We start from the raw sequence: 17,330 nt of genomic DNA, 5'->3' as shown, positions 1-17,330 counted from the left end.
ACTTTATTTTATACTGAATCCAGTTACAAAAACAAAGCAAAATCAGATAGCTATCGGCCCTCAGTACAACACAATGAACTGCAGCGTGGTTCAATGTGTTCAGTGAGAGACGCTGTACATTAGAATGCATTGGCTTTTTATACACTTTGTGAGCACGATGTCCAGCCCCACTTCGGGTTAATATTCCACTTAATACATCACCGATCTAGGGTTCATGCCAAGTCTCGAACAACCGTATATAACTGGTTTGCTTTTAATACATGTATCAACAAGCCTATACAGCAACTGTGTATTCTGGGGTTTTCCATGTTAGTCTTCTTGAACATTAATACAATGTGGTTAAACAAGTGTTCTATGTTCAGTATTTGAATACATTGTTTTTATAGTATACTTGTGGATTAGTTTCTTTACACGAGTAATCCCTTACACACAAGTCAACGAAGGACAAGGTCTCAGTTCACCACCTCAACAAGTGGCCTGCAGTCAAGTTACATATTAGCTATGTACATAGGTCAAGACGGCCATGTTGTATTTTGGAATGACATTGTCCACCATTTTAACTCACAGGGTGACTTTTCCAAAGCGTATCCTAAAATGGCGGATTGGCCTAAAATGGCGGCTTACATTGACTTTAAGGTCAGGACCTTGCAACACGGATTCTTTCGCAAGTGACTTTCGAGCAGCTTGGCGTAGGCCAATATACACATATTTATTGCAATAGGAGGCACGATATAATTTCTCTTTTGACAGGTTGACATTTATTCCCCTACTCCCGCGCATGCAGACCTGCAAAAATTCACACACATCACCACAGTTGCAGGGTTGTAAGTGTAACATATGCCGTTTTTGCAAACGCACATATTCTGTTTGGGATTGTGGAGGACACAGGATAGCGCAATAAGCTTCCTGGGTGTGTAGTGCATGTCCAGACTGCGCTATACAGTATATTTGTAAACCTTAATGCAGAGGGTGAGCTAATGGCTGTGTGTTGTACGAGCCACAGTGTATGCTCTGTGGGTGAATTGCACATACATTACTTGACAGTGAATGGAAAAGTGCCTCCGATGGGAGTTGTGTGCAGTGTATCATGTGGGTTTGTACACGCACGGAGCACCTATACTGAAGTGATTCTTTTGGTTTTTCTGTGTGAGACTGTGGTGACGCTCGATCCTGACAATATTATTGTTGTCGATTGAGTAGGGAGAAATGCACACCATGTAACAAGATGTTTAGTGGTGTTTGTGCTGAGGGAGGTAGTAAGCCAGGCAATGCTTTTGTTTCCGATCTTCTGCATAATTTTGTTTCCCAATATGCAGCCACCAATGTAGGGACGTTATTTTTTATGTGGTGCGGAAATGAAAAAAGTGCAGTACATTGTGAAGAAGTGTATTTGTGTCTTTTTACAACTTGTGCCATTGTCCTACTGTACAAATGGGAATTTATCCTTTGACAGCACATGCATTTTCCTTTTGTGCCCGCTGTACACTCATTGCTTTGGTGCCCTTTTTGGAAGTACAGGAACAATGTTTACTCTTCCTGTTGCGCACTTGCGTCCTTGAAAACGCACTGCAACACGCAGAACCATCTCTTTCAACAGGTACCTATTTCTACCTGTTTCCACTGCAGTGTTTTCTGCACTACCACCGTTCCTACCATTAGCATACAATTGTGTGGCGGGTATACGATGCACGTCGCACTTGCTCACTTAATTGCCACTTACATTGTGACACTCTACGAGGAGCATTCTATGATAATCACAAATAAAAACCATTCTTGAAGGGACGTTAAGGTGCAGGTGCGCTATTACTAATATGGCATAATTTCTAAATTATGTTTACAGTGCCCTATTAAAAACCTATCAAATTCACTAACAAAAAAATGTTGTTAAAGGGCCGTTACGTTTAAGTTGCACTACTAAAAACCTTTTGCCTTTACTGAAAAAACGACCCTAAAGCAACGTTATGGTTAAAGTGCCCTACTAAAAACCTATGAAATTCACTAACAAAAAACTTTGTTAAAAGGACGTTATGGTTAAGTTGCTCTACTAAACACCTTTTGCCTTTACTGTAAAAACGACCCTAAAGCAACGTTATGGTTAAAGTGTCTCTATCCCTCTGTATTGGGCTCAGCAAGGGGCAGTGTGCAAGAGCGGAAGTAACATTTGACACAATTCTTTGCATTAAGCTGGCCACATTTACTACACACTGTAAACTCAACCATGCCTTAAATGTGACCTGTCAACAATAGAATTAGAAAAACACAACCAAAGGGCATATATTTGACATGTATAACTTTTCTGACAGGTGGTCCATACGTTCTGCTCCCTGGGTGGTGCATGGCTGTGAGGCCCTCAACCCTACTCCTTGCCTTGCCCCACTGCCACCTGATTTCTCCCCCCCCAAACCCCAGGCTCCCGACACCACCACTGGCACACATCCCTCCCAGTGAGAGGCAGCCAGCCCCGACTACTGACTTATCCCGGGCACCAGCGTCCCTGGAAGGGGCAAATCACTGTCCATATGACCTGCTCCACCCACTTGATCATGTAGGGTGGGTGGGATGGTAACACACGTTCCTGAGTGGCACTGTGTAGTTCGTGGAGCAGTGACCAGCGGCAGGTATACAGAAGAGGAAGCCAATGCTTTCCCTCTCTTCAGTTTGCCCCTTAAATGGTGGTTTTCCCGCCGCTCCCCACGCCCATCGAGTCTGTGAAAAGGTGGTCAGCTTGCCCCTTCTTGAACACTCACAACACGCCTAGCCATTTCCGGCCTGACCCCCCACGTCATAGCAGGGTACCCAGAAGTGAGGGCGGTCTGCATGTCCAGACTGCTCCCACTCCCCCGCTGTTGCTGTCACCACCATCCCATCTCTCTCTCTCTCTCTCTCTCTCTCTCTCTCTTTCTCTTCTTTCTCTTTCTCTTTCTCTCTCTCTCCTCTGAACCCTGACTCTGAATGGAAGTCCCACCACAGGGGTTGCCTACTGTAAAACACATGTACCAGACATGATACTTCACTGCCCTTGATACTGATCGGCGGGAGCTGACTTCTGGGTGACACAGATGCATTTCAAAAAGGTGTTGAGTTTTCCTGTCCTTTATCAGTTCTGCAACCAGGCCTCTTGTGGGCCTGCTTCAATTAACTCTCACAATTAACTCTGCGCTGACACCAGCAGGACTGACAATGGGCAGGGCTGGTCCATGGAGCCTTTGATATTTAATTGGCTGGCCGTGGCCGGAGGAAGGTTTAGCCCTCTGCCTTTTTTAAATGCTCTCATGTACTCCTGGGTGTCACATTTCAACTAAGTGGGACGGGGGCGGGGGGCGGCGCATGTAGGCTGTGTCCACCCAGAGTACACAGAGCTATGTGTTTGTTGTGCAGTGAGCATAGAAAAATGTGTGCGGTTTAGCCCCACACATTTTCCGAGGTTGATATCCCATCATTCAATTTCTAAATTTTAAAAACCCAGGCGAGTGCACACCCACGTGCGGATGGCCGAATTTCTCACAATTATAGAGGTGATAGACGGTACTATGCCTGAGTGGTATTATAGAGGTGATAGGCAGTGCTATGCCTGAGTGGTATTATAGACGTGATAGGCAGTGGTATTATAGAGGTGATAGGCAGTGCTATGCCTGAGTGGTATTATAGACGTGATAGGCAGTGGTATTATAGAGGTGATAGACAGTGCTATGCCCGAGTGGTATTATTTAGGTGATATATGGCGCTATGCCTGAGTGGTCTTATAGAGGTGGAAGGCAGCGCATTACCCGAGTAGTCTTAGAGAGGTGGAAAGCGATGCCATGCCCCAGTGGTCTTATAGAGGTGGAAGGCAGCGCTATGCTCGAGTGGTCTTGTAGAGGTGGAAGATGGTGCTATGCCAGAGTGGTAGTATAGAGGTGATAAATGGTGGTATTTTAGAGGTGATAGATGGTGCTATGCCCCAGTGGTCTTCTAGAGGTGGAAGGCTGAGCTATGCCCGAGTGGTAGTATAGAAGTGATAGGTAGTGCTATGCCTGAGTGCTACTATAGAGGTGATAGACAGTGGTGTTATAGAGGTATTAGACAGTGCTATGCCCGAGTGGTCTTATAGAGGTGGAAGATTGCCCTATGCCCGAATGGTAGTAAAGAGGTGATAGATGGTGCTATGCCCAAGTGGTATTATAGAGGTGATAGAAAGTGGTATTATAGAGGTGATATACAGTGCTATGCCCAAGTGGTATTATAGAGGTGATCGACGGCACTATGCTTGAGCGGTCTTATAGAGATGGAAGGCGGTGCTACGCCCGAGTGGTCTTATAGAGAAGGAAGATGGCGCTATGCCCGAGTGGCCTTATAGAGGTGGAAGGCGGCGCTATGTTTGAGTGGTATTATAGAGGTGATGGACGTCGTAAGGCACAAGTGGTATTATAGAGGGGATAGACGTCGCAAGGCACGAGTGGTATTATAGAGGGGATAGACAGACAACGCTATGCCTGTGTGGTCTTATAGAGATAGAAGGCAGCGCTATGCCCGAGTGGTATTATAGAGGTGATAGATGGTGCTATGCCCAAGTGGTATTATAGAGGTGATAGACAGTGGTATTATAGAGGTGATATACAGTGCTATGCCCAAGTGGTATTATAGAGGTGATCGACAGCCCTATGCCCGAGTGGTCATATAGAGATGGAAGGCGGCGCTATGCCTGTGTGGTCTTATAGAGACGGAAGATGGCACTATGCCTGAGTGGTCTTATAGAGGTGATAGACGGCGCTATGCCCGAGTGGTCTTATAGAGGCAGAAGGCAGCGCTATGCCCGAGTGGTTTTATAGAAGTGGAAAGCGGCGCTAAGTTTGAGTGGTATTATAGAGGTGGAAGGCGGCGCTATACCCAAGTAGTCATATAGAGGTGATAGACAGTGCTATTTTGATCTGTCCATCACTTCTATGGTTTGAAGGTGCTGTCTTCCCTATTTGGGGGCAACCTGGCACACCGAGTAGACCAATTACAACCAGGATACAGAGATATCACAGGGACCCAACTGGAATGGGCCTTCATCTGGGAGTGCTGTGGAAAAGGCAGTGTGTCTGGCTGCTCCCTTGTTCCCAACGACCAATCAGTGTCAATTTCCATTTGGTTTGTATTGCAAAGATGGAAGCTAATGCTGGCATTTGAGGTGGCACAATCTCCGGCCCTAACTGAGAGCAAACGGATGGCCGAGCGCTGTTATGGTGTGCTTAGACTCTAATTCATACTATCTCTATAAAAGAGGAAAAGAATCTCATGTACACAGGTTTATATCAAAGATGATTCTCCTAACATCCGGGCTCCCCAGCACTCAAGGGTCTGTATCTGCAACCCTACAGTCCCTTCTCTCTGCACTTATGAGCCACCCACTGGCTGCACTTGTGAGTTAACTGCACTTCTCCCTTCCCCTCCCCCTGGCACTTCTCCCCTTCCCTCTTCCTTGCTCTTGTGCGATCTGAACGACAGAAGGCCTAGTAAGATCGTTATTTTGCCCTCCCTTTGTTTCCTCCTCATATGATATCATCATAACATCCAGAAAAAAGTGAGACATCAATTTCTGCAATATAAAAACCTCATTTGCAAAAATACTTTAAATATTATAAATAGATGAAATTGAATTAAATAATGACATACAAAATAATAAACACCATATGATAGAAAATGGCACACTAAACCATATGTGGTATCAAAAAACCCATTGAAGATCGATAACAAATCATTATGAATTGGATTCACTTAATTATACAGATAAATTCCATCAAAGATCCCACAGTTGCAAATTCAGTTTGAAATCAAGCCTATGAACACAGAGTAAAGTGGTGTACTCAATTTACCTGGATAATACACAGATGTACAAATTATATTCAATTCAGTGTCACAAACCCCCTACATGTACATGTTTCTGTCCTTAAAATGCTAAAATGCTGGACATTCTTCAGGAGTAAAATTGAGAGCATACATAGTATTGCACAATGAGGAATCTTCTCAATCAAAAACACAAGGTTATTATCTTTTAACCACGGTTCACACAAGAACACGCATTACTTCCTGATAATGTCCCTAGAAAATGTGGATTGATGAAGGGGAAGTGTCCTGAATAATTTGAAGGTCACTTCTCCCCATCTGTATTTCACGAAAGTTTATATCAGACTCCTGTGTCCTTTAATATTTTTATTGGTATTTTATGGGGATCCTTATGGCGCCTGGAAACACTTCTGTAAAGGCGCCATACAAATGTCCAATAGAATAAAGGCCAATAGTTCACCCTCTCAAGTCCTGGTGCCCACATATGACATCAATATTGTGCCCCTTTAGACCTCACATGATCCCTGTAACCCCGTCCTATTTACAAAACATTATGTCCAACGTTGAAGTGGATAGAATGCTGTGATCGCGAGGAGAAGTAAAGCCTCCTGCCCTAAATGGTTTGTTTCTTATTCATCAAAACCCCAGCGGAAAGCTCCTTTCAAGATCTCATTCTTGCATTCCAGGCATGTCTTTGCCAGATCATTTGGTGCTTGTAAACCAAGCAAAGAGAACTGATGCTCTGATTCCTCTGTAAAGGAGGAGCCCTAGCAGGACCTGTTGAGCTTCCTTTCTTGTACCCACCTAACTTCTCATTGTCCCATCGTGTCTCTAGGATTTCCTAACACCGGTGGGAGAAGCACGGAGGCCGCACACTAGATCCCACCCAGAACTTGCGCCAGACTTTGCCTTTCTTTTTGTTCTCATCTCATTTCTCTCATTCTTTCTCTTCCATTATTGATATCTCCTTCCAAATCATCCATCCACCCCCACCTCCTTTCACTGGTATCCAGACATCTCATGTCGAATCCATCCACCCAGCACTCACTCACCCCTCCATCCATCCGCCCACCCAGTACCCACGCACCCCTTCATCCATCCACCCAGCACCCACTCACCCTCAATCCATCCACCCAACAACCACTCTTCAATCCATCCACCCAGCACCCACTCACCCCTTCATCCATCAACCCAGCACCCACTCACTCACCCCTCCATCCATCCACCCACCCAGTACCCACTCACCCCTTCATCCATCCACCCAGCACTCACTCACCCCTCCATCCATCCACCCGCCCAGTACCCACTCACCCCTTCATCCATCCACCCAGCACCCACTCACTCACCCATCCATCCACCCACCCAGCACCCACTCACTCACCCCTTCATCCATCCACCCACCCAGTACCCACTCAACCCTTCATCCATCCACCCAGCACCCACTCACTCACCCCTCCATCCATCCACCCACCCAGTACCCACTCACCCCTTCATCCATCCACCCAGCACCCACTCACTCACCCCTCCATCCATCCACCCACCCAGTACCCACTCACCCCTTCATCCATCAACCCAGCACCCACTCACTCACCCCTCCATCTATCCACCCACCCAGTACCCACTCACCCTTCATCCATCCACCCAGCACCCACTCACTCACCCCTCCATCCATCCACCCAGTACCCACTCACCCCTTCATCCATCCACCCAGCACCCACTCACCCCTCCATCCATCCACCCAGTACCCACTCACCCCTTCATCCATCCACCCAGAACCTACTCACGCCTCCATCCACCCACCCAGTACCCACTCACCCCTTCATCCATCCACCCAGCACCCACTCACTTACCCCTCCATCCATCCACCCACCCAGTACCCACTCACCCCTTCATCCATCCACCCAGCACCCACTCACTCACCCCTCCATCCATCCACCCACCCAGTACCCACTCACCCCTTCATCCATCCACCCAGAACCTACTCACGCCTCCATCCACCCACCCAGTACCCACTCACCCCTTCATCCATCCACCCAGCACCCACTCACTCACCCCTCCATCCATCCATCCACCCAGTACCCACTCACCCCTTCATCCATCCACCCAGCATCCACTCACTCACCCCTCCATCCATCCACCCACCCAGTACTCACTCACCCCTTCATCCATCCACCCAGCACCCACTCACTCACCCCTCCATCCATCCACCCACCCAGTACCCACTCACCCCTTCATCCATCAACCCAGCACCCACTCACTCACCCCTCCATCCATCCACCCACCCAGTACCCACTCACCCCTTCATCCATCCACCCAGCACCCACTCACTCACCCCTCCATCCATCCACCCACCTAGTACCCACTAGCCCCTTCATCCATCCACCCAGCACCCACTCACTCACCCCTCCATCCATCCACCCACCCAGTACCCACTCACCCCTTCATCCATCCATCCAGCACCCACTCACTCACCCCTCCATCTCCTCAATCCATCCACCCAGCACCCACTCAACCCTTGCTCAATCCACCCAGCACCCCCGCCCCCTTAATCCATCCACCCCCCCGCCTTTCACTGGTATCCAGACATTGCATGTCTAATCCATCCACCCAGCACTCACTCACCCCACCATCCATCAACCCAGCACTCACTCACCCATCCATCCATCCACCCACCCAGCACCCACTCACTCACCCCTTCATCCATCCACCCACCCAGTACCCACTCAACCCTTCATCCATCCACCCAGCACCCACTCACTCACCCCTCCATCCATCCACCCACCCAGTACCCACTCACCCCTTCATCCATCCACCCAGCACCCACTCACTCACCCCTCCATCCATCCACCCACCCAGTACCCACTCACCCCTTCATCCATCAACCCAGCACCCACTCACTCACCCCTCCATCCATCCACCCACCCAGTACCCACTCACCCTTCATCCATCCACCCAGCACCCACTCACTCACCCCTCCATCCATCCACCCAGTACCCACTCACCCCTTCATCCATCCACCCAGCACCCACTCACCCCTCCATCCATCCACCCAGTACCCACTCACCCCTTCATCCATCCACCCAGAACCTACTCACGCCTCCATCCACCCACCCAGTACCCACTCACCCCTTCATCCATCCACCCAGCACCCACTCACTCACCCCTCCATCCATCCACCCACCCAGTACCCACTCACCCCTTCATCCATCCACCCAGCACCCACTCACTCACCCCTCCATCCATCCACCCACCCAGTACCCACTCACCCCTTCATCCATCCACCCAGAACCTACTCACGCCTCCATCCACCCACCCAGTACCCACTCACCCCTTCATCCATCCACCCAGCACCCACTCACTCACCCCTCCATCCATCCATCCACCCAGTACCCACTCACCCCTTCATCCATCCACCCAGCATCCACTCACTCACCCCTCCATCCATCCACCCACCCAGTACTCACTCACCCCTTCATCCATCCACCCAGCACCCACTCACTCACCCCTCCATCCATCCACCCACCCAGTACCCACTCACCCCTTCATCCATCAACCCAGCACCCACTCACTCACCCCTCCATCCATCCACCCACCCAGTACCCACTCACCCCTTCATCCATCCACCCAGCACCCACTCACTCACCCCTCCATCCATCCACCCACCCAGTACCCACTAGCCCCTTCATCCATCCACCCAGCACCCACTCACTCACCCCTCCATCCATCCACCCACCCAGTACCCACTCACCCCTTCATCCATCCATCCAGCACCCACTCACTCACCCCTCCATCCACCCTCCCAGTACCCACTCACCCCTCCATCCATCCACCCAGCACCCCCGCCCCCTTAATCCATCCACCCCCCCGCCTTTCACTGGTATCCAGACATTGCATGTCTAATCCATCCACCCAGCACTCACTCACCCCACCATCCATCAACCCAGCACTCACTCACCCCACCATCCATCAACCCAGCACTCACTCACCCCTCCATCCATCCACGCACTACCCATTCACCCCTTCATCCATCCACCCAGCACCCACTCATCCTCAATCCATCCACCCAACACCGACTCCTCAATCCATCCACCCAGAACCCACACACCCCTTAAGCGATCCACCCAGCACCTACTCACCCCTCAATCCATCCACCCAGAACCCACACACCCCTTAAGCGATCCACCCAGCACCTACTCACCCCTCAATCCATCCACCCAGCACCCACTCACCCCTCAATCAATCCACCCAGCACCCACCCCTCAATATGTCCATCCAGCACCCACTCACCCCTCAATCGATCCACCCAGTGCCTACTCCCCCTCAATTCATCCACCCAGCACTCACTCACCCCACCATCCATCAACCCAGCACTCACTCACCCCTCCATCCATCCACGCACTACCCATTCACCCCTTCATCCATCCACCCAGCACCCACTCATCCTCAATCCATCCACCCAACACCGACTCCTCAATCCATCCACCCAGCACCCACTCATCCCTCAATCCATCCACCCAGCACCCACCCCTCAATATGTCCATCCAGCACCCACTCACCCCTCAATCAATCCACCCAGCACCCACCCCTCAATATGTCCATCCAGCACCCACTCACCCCTCAATCGATCCACCCAGTGCCTACTCCCCCTCAATTCATCCACCCAGCACTCACTCACCCCTCCATTCATCCATCCTCCCAGCACCCACTCACCCTCAATCCATCCACCAAGCACCCACTCCCCTCTCAATCCATCCACCCAACACCCACTCCTCAATCCATCCACCCAGCACCCACCCCCCTCAATCTATCCACCCAACACCCACACACCCCTTAAGCGATCCACCCAGCACCTACTCACCCCTCACTCCATCCACCTAGCACCTATTCACCCCTCCATCAATTCACCCAGCACCCACTCACCCCTCAATTCATCCACCCAGGAGCTAACCCCCTCTCAATCCATCCACCCAATACCCACGCCTTAATCCAGCCACCCAGCAACCACTCCTCTCAATCCATCCACCCGGCACCTACTCACCCTTCCATCCATCCTCCCAGCACCCACCACCCCTCAATTCATCCACCCAGCACCCACCCTTCCAGCCATCTACACAGCACCCACTGCCCCCTCAAGCGATCCACCCAGCACCCACCCCTCAATCCATCCACCCAGCACCCACTCCCCCCTCCATCCATACAGCACCCACTCATCCCTCAATCCATCCATGCAACACCAAATCCCCTTTCAATCCATCCACCCAGCACCCACCCCTCAATCCACCAACCCAGCACCCACTCACCCCTCAATCCATCCACCCAGCACCCATTCACCACTCCACCCACCTTTCTATTACAGTTATTAAATCGTTTTTTCCTTAAAGCCACCCAACCGTTCATCCATCCTCCCTTTATCCATTTATTTTTCTTTTATGAACTCAAGCATCCAATCTCCCATTATCCATCCATCTATTTTCTTTGTATTGGCCCATCCACTCGTTCCTCATCCATCGGTTATCTCTTCATCGATCCATCTATCTATGCAATTTCTCTCTTCCTTACTTCCCATCTGACTTTCTAGCTCCGTCTTACCTCCTTTCTCTTTCCCTATTTTTTCAATGTATTTCTCTCTCACTATTTTCCTTTGCTCCTCCTGCATTTTTCTTTTCTCCTTTTGTATTCTTTCTCTCTCTGTTATATGATATGATATGATATTTTATTTATATCGCGCTCGTACACAGGTGTTTCAGAGCGCGACCAGGCGAAGGGAGGGGAACAGGGGAGAAGCAACAACAACGATCTTACTAGGCCCAGTGACATTGGGAACTCGCAGATTAAGTTGCTTTCCCTTCCCCTTCTCTCTCTTTCTTTCTAGGCCTAGTCTTCGCTCTCTTTTTTTCCTTCAGCTCAGTTTTAGAAGACCAGTTATTTGTAACTTAATGGGGGCCTGTGATGTTAAGGTCACAGATGAAATAGAACCATGACATCATGTGAAAGCTACTTTAATCCACGGCTGCTACATTTTGGAGGTGCTCTCATTTAGCCGGAAGGCTAATTCAGGCACAACAGGGGCGATGGCATGCTTCATGGGTTCACTCAGCCCTTCAGCCACCAAACCACTCAGGTCAGTGAATTGAGTACCGCATTTTGGTAATAATAGTTTAAAAAGTGAAATCAGTTACCAAGCGCTCTGAAACTGGATTCACAGTGATAGTGGCGCTATATAAGACACCCACATTATCATTCATTTCTTGTATGCTTGTTTGGACAGTACTGCTGCTTCTTTCAAGCTTTGCATGCCAAGGTCCTCAGTGAAAGTCCGGCCCTTCCCTCTAGGCCCCTCTGTGTCTACCTTGTTCAGTCAGCCTCCTCAATGCAAAATCCAAGCGTTTCTGGGTTGGAAGCTCCTCACTCAGAACGTATTGCCTTACACGAACTCACAGAAATCTGTATGCAACTATAAGGCCAAAGGATGGCTTGAGTCTGAATTGACCTCAAGGCAGTCTCTGAATGGTGTGGACTGGCCAGCAGACCTTCAGATTGCTTTGGCCAGGTCTCTGTGCGCCAGCGTTTCCTGACTGTCATTGACCAGTCGGATGCTTCTGACCATGGTACAGGTGTTCTGCTTCAACAGTTAAATGCCTAATGCAAGGCACACTACAAAGACCATTTAGAGAGGGAGTGTTTTGCTTTTGTCTGGGTATAAAAAAGTCGGCTAAATGCACAATAACTTGAAATGTTTATTGAGACATTGTTACACTGCCTGTGTCTGAACTAAGGACTAGATACCTAACACATGTAATGTGATGCTGTTCTATATCTATGTAAGGACGACGATAATCTTGCCTTTCCAGACTAACTGCTCACTTAAGCTGATGGAAGTTGAATGATGAAACTGAACTTCATGTTCTTGTTTGTGGAGTTTACTTGTGAATTGGGGTGAACATATTTTATGATTTATGAAAAGCGTTTTTTTATGGTTTGACTACGTATTTCTGTTGTGTGTTGAAGCAGTATACTATACACGTGAAACCCCAAACAAGACAAAGGTTATAAGGAGGTCATTGGACTCCACAAGAGCGCATAGGGGTCACCCGTTGGCGACAACTGGTTAGATAGTGAATTATAAAAAAACGTTGTGCCCTTCCCTGTTCCAAATTGAGAGTGGAAACAGCCCATCAGCCATGGAAGGGACGCCTTGGGCTGAAAAGCGGGAACCTGAGCCCTTTGCACTGGACTCTTTCTCACCATGGCCTAGAGGTCACTAGAGACCACAGGGCAGGTGGACTGACCAGGGTACATTGTTGGCTTGAACCCCGCGCTTCCCCTGACCCCCCACAGATGCTTATCGTTTCCCATCTGCAAGGTGGATGGGGTTGAAGTCTGGATGAACTGCTGAGCCTCCAGAACGTTCATACATGTTCTGAGGGCCGCTGCCTAGCAACCCCCTGTCGTTCTCAAAGTGTACTTGGGTCATGAGCAGGGTTTCTTTTTTTATTATTATTAATTTTATTGAAGTTTACAAAAAACATACAGAGCATCAATCTTATCAGCACTGAAACAGTAGAATTCTTCGCAAATAGTCTACATTCCCACTACCATCCCCAACCTTCACAGGATTAAAAATGTAAAAAAGACCAACCCAGTAATACATACCTTCTAAAAATCCACCCCACATTTGATCAAACAATTTCATTTGTTTGTTCCTGCGAAGGATGACCTTCTCAATCCTTGCAACCTGCCTCAAGTCCTGCACCCGTTCTGAACAGGTCGGCCTCTCTTCACATTTCCATTTTCTCAAAACTTGCAGCTTGCATATATCTGACACACACTTTTAGGGTTTGCTTTCCTCATCCCCCGAGGGCATGCCTAACTGCACCCATTAGCCACTCGCTGACCTCCTCTGGCCAGCCGAGATCAGCCTGTGGTCCTGTCAATTGTGTGTTTTGGTGCAAACCTTTTCCGGGGCCCGCAGACCCTTTCACGTAGGTGAGCATTCGCCCATAGGATCGGCCTCTATACAATCCTTATGTAAACCTTTTTAGCTGTAATCCCATTAATAGTTACTGTTATTTGTAACCCACTCACCACTTCTTAGACCATTGCCACTTAAAGCCCCTGCGCCGTCTCTCCCTGCTATTGGAAAGCTCCTTACTATAAGCACGGGCGGCTATGCTGGCCCTCTTGCCACGGGCTTTCTAAGCCCTAAGAACCATGTGCCGTGGTCGCAGAGAAAACCACAAAGGTTGACTATTGAAGCAAAGGAAGCTTTCTCTGCCCCTAGCACTCTCCCCCCTGCCACTCATCACCCGTTAACACCTTCACACCCTTTTAGGCCTCATCCCACCCCAGTCCTCTGCCTTTCATCTCCCCAGTTACACCCTCTTATGCCTGTCGTCTACCCCAGTTCATCCCTCCTGCCCCTGTCCTCCCCAATTAGACCTATTCACCCCCCCACCCCTTCCCAACCCAGGTAGTACATCTTCTCCTGCGTCGCCTCTGCCCCTCCTACCCTCTGGACCTCTCACCCCTTGTTAGACCACCTTAGCCCCCTCTGCCCCCTTGCGCGTTTGGGTGAGAGGATGGCACGAATGCCTTGAATTGGAAAAGAGAGGCGATTCATCCTTTAACACAGGAGCCCCCATTATAGCGGTGACGGCCAGACGCCCCCTGGATTAGGGGCTCTGGGCTGGAACATGGAGTCCTGCCTAATCGCCATGGCCTCTGATCCATGGCCTTCCCTTCACATGACAGCTCTAAGCCTGGGATTTGGTCTCCACGCTCCGGAGAAGAAGCGCCTGGCCCCGGTGGCACAGAAGCTTCCGGGAAGGGGATTTCACCGAGGGGGCGGGTCCCCAGGGGACAGCCCCGAGCAAAACTGCAGTGATCTTTCCAGAAATACAATCATTGCCTCTGTTTACCTGCAGAGGCCGCTGCCAGCCAGGGGGCACAGCGGGTGCACGTGGAAGGAACGAAGTCAAAGGACATTAGTAAAACACCCCATCACATGATGCGGGTTCTGAAACCACTTCATGTTGGGAATTCAATTCCTGAAATCCTGCAGGCTGCTAGCTGCTAGCAAGGGCCTCTCCGTTCCCTTGGGGCCCTCCCTCCTGCCTCCAGGTGACACCCACATGCCCGTTTCCTGGCATACGACCACCGAAAACGCTTTTAGACTTTTATTAATCACCCTGCCAAGGCCTGCTGCAAACGCTTTTCCCTGCATACCTGTTTCTCAATGTGAAACAGTTGCAGGTGTGGAGGGAGGGGTCCTGCGTCTGGAGGGAGGGGTCCTGCGTCTGCCGGTGGGAAGGACATTTGGGGCCTCATTAGGACTTTGGTGGTAGCCATGCCCTTAATAAGGGCATGGCTGCCACCAAACCGGGTCCGGGTTCCCTGAATGGGGAATTACCGGGCCATTCCGAGTTTGGAGGGCCCGGTAGTTCTTCCTACAGGGAGCCCGGCCCGGACCTTCCCCATTCCCATTTGAGCCCCCATAGGGCTCAATGGGAATGGGTGCAGGGAGCTAACAACGGGCTGATTACAACCGTCCTGTTGTTAGCTCCCTGGTCCCCTCGTGGGACCCGGTAAGGACACCTGGTTTTACCAGGAGTCCTTACCGGGTCCCGCGAGGGAACCTCGTAATCTTGCGGAATGGGTTTAACGGGTCCGCCTCCATTAGCGGCACCCGTTAACCCATTCTGTAAAAGGTTGTAATGAGACCCATGGTGTGGTCTGTGTGGTGAGAAAATCACAGTGTGTGCAGGATGGTCTCACTCCTGCAGGTGTGCAGGATGTTGTGCATGAAATGCTTTCTTCAAAGCAAGTTTGTGCAGGGAAGCGTGTGATGTGGAGGGCAGTGTGTGCTGTGGAGGGCAGCGTTTGATGTGGAGGGCAGCGTGTGATGTGCAGGGCAGCGTGTGGTGTGGAGGGCAGTGTGTATGCAGTTTCCGGCTATGGAGCCGTAGAGAGCGGTGTGTGATGTATTTTGCTCCTTGAATGTGTGAGTGTGAGATGTCTTCTTTAAAAAAAATGTTTATATATGTTTTATAACAAACCTTAATACAAACCATAATATGTTAAAACCTTCCTTGTTCCCTGAAATCCTCTCTCAGCGCAGTTATCTCATTTTTACAGTTTTAACTCGTCGCTTCCTAAACAATTGCACTTCCGTGTCTGCCTCAAATTTAAAATATCCAATTTTTTATAAGATTGTTTATGAACACAGCGAGAAACGCTCTGCAATATCACAAGCAGGTTTTCCATTGAGAAAATTATCTACAAAGATTAGAGGCTTAACAATAGAAATAAAAAAAGGGGGGGCGGTCAAAAAGGCCACTAGTAACACCAGCGCTAATGCCTACTAGTAGGGTTGTAACAACGACAGCGTTCAACTGTTAGTTTGAGGGTGCCTAGACCAAGAACCCTCAGTAGAAAACAGAGTGAATTTAACCAGTGAACTGCGCCAAGTTACAGACAATACATCAAAACAGTTGTAATGTATTTTTAATTCCGTTCTACAGCCTGACACGTGTTTCGAGCAAAGCTCTTCCTCTAAGGCCAAGAGTGCTTGTCCAATTGGATATGCAATAACTTGCTTAAATTACGAGAAGAATCAAAGTGCTGAGTTCCAATTGCAAATGCAAGTGAACAATTATATGTAACAGCCTTCCAGCATCAAACTGATTCAAGGGAGAGCCTTGTGTCAGGCAATAGAAATAACCTTTACCGTCTTAGTAAACAAGATACCGCTAAACTACGGACTCAATTCCAGTTACATTATTTAAGTTCTTCTAGAAAACAAAGACCTCTTGAAGATCTGCCAAAATAATGGTATAGAAACACGTGTGGAGGCATCTAAATTGGTATCTATATGGTCATGATGTGAAGTAAAGAGACATTATACTTGCTATCTATATTGAGACTATGTGAAGTAAAACAAAAAAGATGGTTTGAATACTTATTTTTTTTTTTTTAATTGTAACACGCCTAATACTGTACCTGAGTTCGGTTTCTAAGCACTGATCTGGGATTTGAAGCTAGCTCTGTTGCTCTGTGTGGTTTTGCTTCCAGATCCGAGATTCAAACCTCTGTTGCTCTGTGTTGTCTTGCTTCCAGATCCGAGATTCAAACCTCTGTTGCTCTGTGTGGTCTTGCTTCCAGATCTGAGATTCAAACCTCTCTTACTCTGCTGGTCTTGCTTCCAGATCTGGGATTCAAACCTCTGTTGCTCTGTGTGGTCTTGCTTCCAGATCCGAGATTCAAACCTCTGTTACTCTGCTGGTCTTGCTTCCAGATCTGGGATTCAAACCTCTGTTGCTCTGTGTGGTCTTGCTTCCAGATCCGAGATTCAAACCTCTGTTACTCTGATGGTCTTGCTTCCAGATCTGGGATTCAAACCTCTGTTGCTCTGCGTGATCTTGCTTCCAAGACCAGCGCGTTGCCCCTGTTCTATCCTCCATTCAATGTATTTATTAAATGAAAACTTTTTATTAAAATTGCCACTGTTCAGCAAATCATCATTA

Source organism: Ambystoma mexicanum, chromosome 14 (assembly GCF_040938575.1).
Source record: "Ambystoma mexicanum isolate Mex_15411 chromosome 14, UKY_AmexF1_1, whole genome shotgun sequence".
In the NCBI taxonomy this organism is placed as follows: domain Eukaryota; kingdom Metazoa; phylum Chordata; class Amphibia; order Caudata; family Ambystomatidae; genus Ambystoma; species Ambystoma mexicanum.
Note: the sequence above shows the minus strand (reverse complement) of the source record.